The sequence below is a fragment of the Topomyia yanbarensis genome, chromosome 3 (genome assembly GCF_030247195.1).
Source record: "Topomyia yanbarensis strain Yona2022 chromosome 3, ASM3024719v1, whole genome shotgun sequence".
Taxonomy (NCBI): Eukaryota; Metazoa; Arthropoda; class Insecta; order Diptera; family Culicidae; genus Topomyia; species Topomyia yanbarensis.
Window position 1 is genome coordinate 297909023 of NC_080672.1, and position 8289 is coordinate 297917311.

The window sequence follows — 8289 nt, forward strand, 5'->3', positions numbered from 1 at the left end:
AGAACCGACAAAAGAAAAGCCACGCAAGATCACCACTGAAAACCTGTCGACGATTAGCATCAATCAATGATGATTGCTGCTGTTCATCTCTGTTTGCCTTTCGAATGCCGGGATAGATTTTTATTAGACTATTGTCACTGCGCAACACAACGTAGCAAACCCGCTACGATTTTTATTTCTTTTTTTGAGTGAAATGATTACTGTGAATCGTAATTTTATATCGTGTTATCGTAGGTGATACAGTGTGTATGGCACATTTTTCAAAGCGACTCACCCTTTGGAAATTACAATTTTGGAAGGAATTTAATGTCAGGTCTCAGAGAAATTGCTATCTTGTACAAGTTGATATACGTCGCATACGTCTCCCAACCTTTGAACGGAACGGATCGTTTTATTTCACAGTGGTGTTCGGTGTGTAAATTTCAGTGAGTGAAGGTCATCCTTTGTTCGTTCGTTAGCTGCCGTTCTGTTGGTGCCGGCAGTAAATCCAGTACATTGTTTTCGCTGGTGCGGAACAATCGACGTTGTTTGCAGATAAGTTTTGCTTTATTTTTTGTTCCTCGTTTGCTTTCTTTCCTTTTCCCTACTTTTACTCTACCTTGTAATCAAATAATAAGACACATTCCCGTTTATATAACGCTTTGCCCTCGTGCTTAAATGGCCGAGGGCGAAATACCATCTGATGTAATCATAGAAGTCCCTGATCCCCCTAACACTCGCATTGCTCCCCGTATAAAGCAGTACCCAGAAGGTTCCTCTGGGCCATGGGTGGTATATTTTCGGACCGGAGAGAAACCGGTTAATATATTAAAACTTTCTCGAGATCTGACTGCTAATTACCCGGCCGTAACTCAGATAACACGTGTTCGGGCAAACAAGATACGTGTTCTAGAGAATGATCTCGGCCAGACAAACGCGATTGCTTGCTGTGAGCGCTTTACGCGGAATTTAAAGCGTACGTGCCTTGTGTGGCCGTAGAAATCTATGGGGTAGTGTCCGAACCGGGCCTGAAATGCGAAGAACTGTTGGAGCACGGGGTTGGCTGCTTTAAGGACTCCTCACTTGAAGAGATTAAGATCTTGGAATACAAACAATTGTATACCGCAAACACCGAGGGAAGTAAGACTACCAACTCTCTATCAGACTCGCTTCGAGTGACATTCGCCGGGTCCTCTCTTCCCAACTACATCCTCCTTGACAAGGTTCGCCTACCAGTTCGCCTGTTTGTACCGCGGGTCATGAGCTGCAGCAATTGCAAGCAGTTGGGCCACACAGCCACATATTGTGGAAATAAGAAACGATGCGGCAAATGCGAAGGAGAGCATGAGGATGACTCTTGCGACAAAGAAACTGAAAAGTGTATTTGCTGCGGGGGCCCTTCACATGCTCTTAAATCATGCCCGGCGTACAAGCAGCGCCTGGATAAAATTAAGCGCTCCCTTAAGGATCGCTCGAGGCACTCTTATGCAGAAATTCTAAAGAATGCTTCGCCATCTGTCCTGTCCGAAAATCCCTATGCTGGTTTGGCTACCAAACGACGACCCACGAGAGGGAACATCTTTTGTTAACCCAGGGGAATCCAGGAAGAGAAGAAATCTAGCCTGCCCTAGATTGCCTCGTAAGGGTGCCAAGGTGTCGTCCCCTCAGAGTGCGCCAACTACAATCAATAAATCCAACGGAAGTGATGCACAAAAGCCGAAGCAATTTGCTCCAGGACTTGGAAATATTAATTCTAACAAGGAGTATCCACCACTTCCAGGGACACCAAAAACCCCAAGTGTCCCCTTTTTTCCAACAGACACTCAGTCCAGTAACGGCCTAATGAAATTTTCTGACATAGTGGACTTAATTTTCACAACTTTCAATGTTACTGATCCTCTTAAAAGCATTTTGATACATTTTCTCCCTATAGTGCAAACCTTTTTGAAGCAGTTGACTGCTAAATGGCCCCTCCTTGCAGCGATCGTGTCCTTCGATGACTAAGTCATCAAACGAGGTCACTGATTCGATCACTGTCTTACAGTGGAATTGCAGAAGTATCCTCCCGAAAATCGATTCCTTCAAATTTTTACTAACCAGTTTAAAATGTGATGTTTTCGCATTATGTGAAGCTTGGTTAACTTCCGATATAAATATCAACTTCCACGACTTAACCCTTAAATGCGCAATGTTGTTTTAAAACAACATTGCGAAAACCATCTCAAAATTATCATAGTAACGTATTGAAGCTGTGAGATAATTTTCAGAAAATTTGAAAAAAATTGGTTTGCGCCTTTAAGGGTTAACTCGGTCTCGGTTAATCGAGAAAACCCTTACGGAGGAGTACTTTTGGAGATTAAAAAGTGCTATTCTTTCAACCGAATTAACCTCCCTTCGACACCAGGCATTGCAATTGTCGCTTGTCTAGTTCTAATCAAAGGCAAAGACCTTTGCATTGCTTCCATCTACATTCCTCCTAGAGCCTCGGTAGGGCACCGAACGCTTTGTAATATCACGGAATCCTTACCGGCATCGCGGCTAGTTCTAGGAGACTTGACCTCGCACGGTACGGTATGGGGTTGTCTTCACGATGATAATAGATCAACATTAATCATTAGATCTTTGCGACAATTTCAACATGACCATCTTAAACACGGGAGAAATGACGCGTTTTCCTACACCACCAGCACGTTGGATTTATCACTATGCTCGACATCGCTACTGTTGGATTGCATGTGGAAGGTGATCCCTGATCCCCACGGTAGCGATCATTTGCCTATCGTGATTTCAATTGCTAACGGTTCAAGACCATCGGAAACAATCAATGTCTCGTATGACCTCACACGGAACATTGATTGGAAGAGTTACGCGACCGCGATATCCGTTAAAATCGAATCCACCCAAGAGCTTCCTCCGGAAGAAGAGTACAGGTTTTTGGCTGGCTTGATTCTCGACAGTGCGAATCAAGCTCAGACTAAACCAGTACCCAGCGCGAATACCCATGGACGGTCTCCCACCCTGTGGTGGGATAAAGAGTGCTCAGAGCTGTACGCGGAAAAGTCCACTGCATATAAGGCCTTCCGGGAAGACGGGTTACCCGTTAGCTATCAGCAGTACGCGTCGCTAGAAAGGCGAATGAAAGCAAAAAAACGCAGTTATTGGCGCCGGTTCGTCGACGGGTTAACGAGAGAAACAGCGATGAGCACTCTTTGGGGTACGGCTCGACGTATGCGTAACCGTAATAGTACCAACGAGAACGTGGAATATCCAAACCGTTGGATATTCGCTTTCGCCAAGAAGATCAGTCCGGACTCTGTCCCGGTACAGAAAACGTACCGCGCTGCGTCTCCTCACGATACCGCGAACGAAACACCGTTTTCGATGGTGGAGTTCTCACTTGCTCTCTTATCATGCAACAATAACGCCCCAGGGTTAGACAGAATCAAATTCAACTTGCTGAAGAATCTGCCTGACACTGCAAAAAGGCGCTTGCTGAACTTATTCAACGAGTTTCTTGAGAGTAACATTGTCCCTCATGACTGGAGGCAAGTGAAGGTCATCGCCATTCAAAAATCAGGAAAACCAGCCTCCGACCACAACTCGTATCAACCGATTGCAATGCTGTTCTGTCTTAGGAAGTTGTTCGAGAAAATGATCTTGTTTCGCCTCGAAAATTGGGTTGAAGCAAATGGCTTACTGTTAGATACACAATTTGGCTTTCACAAAAGCAAAGGGACGAACGATTGCCTTGCGTTGCTTTCTACAGAAATCCAAATGGCCTATGCTAACAAAGAGCAGATGGCATCAGTCTTCTTGGATATTAAGGGGGCTTTTGATTCAGTTTCTATCAATATTCTGTCAGAGAAGCTGCACCAGAATGATCTCTCACCAATTTTAAATAACTTTTTGCTAAACCTGTTGTCTGAAAAGCACATGCACTTTTCGTATGGCGATTTAACAACATTGCGATTTAGCTACATGGGTCTTCCCCAGGGCTCATGTCCAAGTCCCCTACTCTACAATTTTTACGTGAATGACATTGACGATTGTCTTGCCAATTCATGCACGCTAAGGCAAACTTGTAGACGACGGGGTGGTCTCTGTTACAGGGCCCAAAGCTGCCGACTTGCAAGGACCATTACAAAATACCTTGGACAATTTGTCTGCTTGGGCTCTTCAGCTGGGTATTGAGTTCTCCACGGAGAAAACTGAGTTGGTCGTTTTTTCTAGAAAGCGTGAGCCGGCGCAACTCCAGCTTCTATTAATGGGTGCAACGATCAATTAGGTTTTCACATTTAAATATCTCGGGGTCTGGTTCGACTCTAAAGGTACCTGGGGATGTCACATTAGGTATCTGAAACAGAAATGCCAACAAAGGATCAATTTTCTCCGGACAATAACTGGAACATGGTGGGATGCCCACCCAGGAGACCTAACTAGGCAGTACCAAACAACGATATTGTCGGTGATGGAGTACGGGTGTTTCTGTTTCCGCTCCGCTGCGAACATACACTTCATCAAACTGGAGAGAATCCAGTATCGTTGCTTGCGCATTGCCTTGGGTTGCATGCACTCGACCCATACGATGAGTCTCGAAGTGCTGGCGGGCGTTCTTCCGTTAAAAAATCGATTTTGGGAACTCTCATATCGATTGCTCATCCGATGCGACATTCTGAACCCGTTGGTGATTCAAAATTTCGAGAGGCTCGTCGAGCTTAATTCTCAAACCCGTTTTATGTCCTTGTACTTCGACTACATGGCACAGGGCATCAATCCTTCCCAACCGTGTTCGTTTCCTAGATACTTCTGATTCTACTGTATTCTTCGACACATCCATGAAGGAAGAGATTCGTGGAATCCCGGACCATATACGCCTTCAAGTGATCCCCAATATATTTTATAATAAATTCCGAGAAGTCGACTGCGACAAAATGTTTTACACTGACGGATAAAATCTCGATGGGTCCACTGGCTTCGGTATCTTCAGTAATACAATCACCGCTTCATTCAAGCTCAATGATCCTGCTTCAGTTTACGTCGCAGAGTTAGCTGCAATTCAGTACACCCTTGGGATCATCGACACTCTGCCCACAGATCACTACTTCATCGTTTCGGACAGCCTCAGCTCTATCGAGGCTCTTCGTGCGGTGAAGCCTAAAAAGCAATTCCCGTATTTTCTGGGGAAGATACAGGAGTCCTTGTGTACGTTATCTGAAAAATCTTATCAGCTTACCTTTGTTTGCGTCCCCTCTCATTGTTCCATCCCGGGCAATGAAAAGGCCGACTCATTAGCAAAGGTGGGCGCATTAAATGGTGACATATACGAAAGACCAATCTGCTTCAACGAATTTTTTAGTATTTGTCGTCAGAGGACGCTCAACAGTTGGCAAACCTCGTGGAGCAAAGGGGAACTTGGACGATGGCTACATTCGATTATCCCAAAGGTATCAACGAAGTCTTGGTTCAGGGGGATGGATGTGGGTCGGGATTTTATTCGTGTAATGTCCCGATTTATGTCCAATCACTACACCATGGATGCGCATTTGCGGCGTATTGGGCTTGCGGAAAGTAGTCTGTGCGCTTGTGACGAGGGCTATCACGATATCGAGCACGTTGTCTGGGTATGCGCCGGGTATTGCGACGCCAGGTCACAGTTAAAGGATTCCCTTCGGGCCCGAGGTAGACTACCCAATGTACCAGTCCGAGATATGCTGGCAACTCGTGATTTCCCCTATATGTCCCTTATTTATACTTTCATAAAAACGATAAATATCCCAATTTAGCCCCTCTCTTTTTATTTCTCGTTTTTAGAGTTTCCTCCTGCCTTGTGGAACCGATCAGCTCCAGATTGCCACTATGTAACCGCCGTCGCCCTTACCACTACGCCTGCATAGAAGGAAACTGAAGCGAGAGCGGCTCGAGGTCCGATGACTTTTCTCTTGTCCTCCATCTTGTGAATAGAATTGTATCCCTAGTTTTAAGATATCTGTGAAATTTCTCATAAATTTTTGTTCCCCCTTTTGTGTACTAAACTATATTGTTAGTTTTAAGATAACTGTAAAATATTTCGTAAAATACTATTACTCCCCCACTTGTATATCAAACTGAATCCCTTGTTTTAAATTTTTTCATAAAAAAATCTTTTGGCCCTCTCTTGTATATTGAATCTTATTTCTAGTCTTAAGATAGCTGTAAACTTTCTTTTCTTTTGTAAAAAAAATATTTCAACATTGTAACCTCCTAGTTTTAATGTAAATGTATAAATAAAAGAATTTGGCACCGCCAAGCTAACGCATTTGTGCCTATCAAATAAACGAAATGAATAAATAAAAAGTTGATATACGAGATGGAAAACAATAGTTTTTTATGGAATATTTCCATCTTACTCACAGTTTACTTCTTCGACGCAGTTCCCCTATTCTTAAACTTTTGGAAAATTTCTGTATAAACATTGTAGTTTTCATTAGATTGACGACAAGTTGGTTACTAATATGTTATCCGGTATGTGTACGTGTCCTATTAGAAAATCATTTGTTCACAACCCCTTATTTAAATTTTTCCTTTTTTATGACGATCTTTTAGCGAGAGAATTCACTGTCAGTAAGTTTGCATGCGTTTAGACTACACCACAACATTGCTAGTAATTTGAACAAAATTAAACGACTTCGCTATTGAGTATTTTTAATAAGTTATATCACCGATAATAGCTGATTTTTTATCTTTACGATACGAATTTCAATATGCACCTGAAAATCACGCATACATCAGTGAAAGCTTTTTTCGCTTCCGAGTCAATCGACAGCACCGTTTTCTCGAAATAAAATAAAGAGCCGTTACAGTTGAATTGGCCCAAAAGAACCATAACTATGGTACGTGTCGACATGAATGTTAAGTAAATTTTAAACCCGCATTTACCTTCTCTGCCGGTCTGAATTGCCGTAAGCCCCCTGCTTTCCGGACTCACCATTCGGATTTCATTCAGCAGAAAGGAGAATGGCTGCACCCACAAAAACTGCTCCCGTTTAGTGTCGGGCGGAGCACGTGTGACTTCGGTCTCGGTTTGCCACGTGACTTTCTGAGTTCTTCTGGGTATGGCGTTCAATGGGATGTAATGAAAAAGTAATTGAAATTTTATACAAGTTTTCTCCATGTGACGCGGTTTTCTGTAGAAGGTGGTACCATCTTGAGATGACATGTGACAGGAAATGAATGTCTTCACTTCTCTTCGTGTTTTATAGCCGTTTCTGTGCAAATTGGCTGTGAGTCTAAATAAAACATTTTCTGGTATCATATAAATTAAATAAGCGAAATAATTGGATCTAAATGACGCAAGTCTTTTCAACGGAGCTATTCATTTACCAATCAATCACAATAAACAATCACAGCATTGATGCTCAGTTGCACAAAAGAGGAAGTTGTTTGCCATTCGATCACTATCAGGATGTAGCTCATCAATTTCACTAGAAGTATCGCACACGGGACCAAAAGCACTTCACACGCTTCGCAGCAATCCTAATGGGGAAAACCTCCCATGCTCTTCCGGCTTCCTCTCATCGGTTACGTAACGCAACGATACTGATTTCTGATCTGCAGATAGTAGCACTGTGAACAGTCCACTCCTACCAACACAAAAGGAACATCGTAACGATTGTGGCATTCCTGTCGGAATTCGGCGGGTGAGCGGCAACCGGCTGGCGGTCATTTATTTAACATCCAATTTCGAGTGGTCAGTTGCCGCCTCGTTGGTTCACCTGTACACTCGTCATCCGCACCGTCATCATTATCGATGGTGACGGGCGGTGCGGAACGGTAGAGCCAAAAGCTCACACCGAACAGACAAAGTTCATTATTATCGGGGCACGTCCGCCAATAAATTTAAACAATGTGCGCTGGAACTCTAATTAGATTTATTGTACGATTTTCCATTCATAAATTTTCACCCCCTACAGTGGAGTACTTGATGCTCCATGCGGTCCTCGACTGGGGTGCAGAACAATGACCGCATATATTCGTTGTTTGAAATGCATTGGATGTTTTTTTTTCTCGTGTACGTGATTATACTTGTTTGAAAACTGAACGAATCTAGCTGATAGCCATGAGGTCTGCCCGGAGCGGATTTTGCATAAATGCATACATTTCTAATAAGATCAAATTTTACTTTAATGACAACTCCATATCATCAAAACACTACTGAACACTTAGAAGATTGGATTAATCCAGGAAAGAAAAAGAGTTCCCCGGAAAAATAGGGGTTTGTCAGAATTACAAATAGTGTTTTCATTGGTTTTTGTGTGACGACTACGAGGAGGT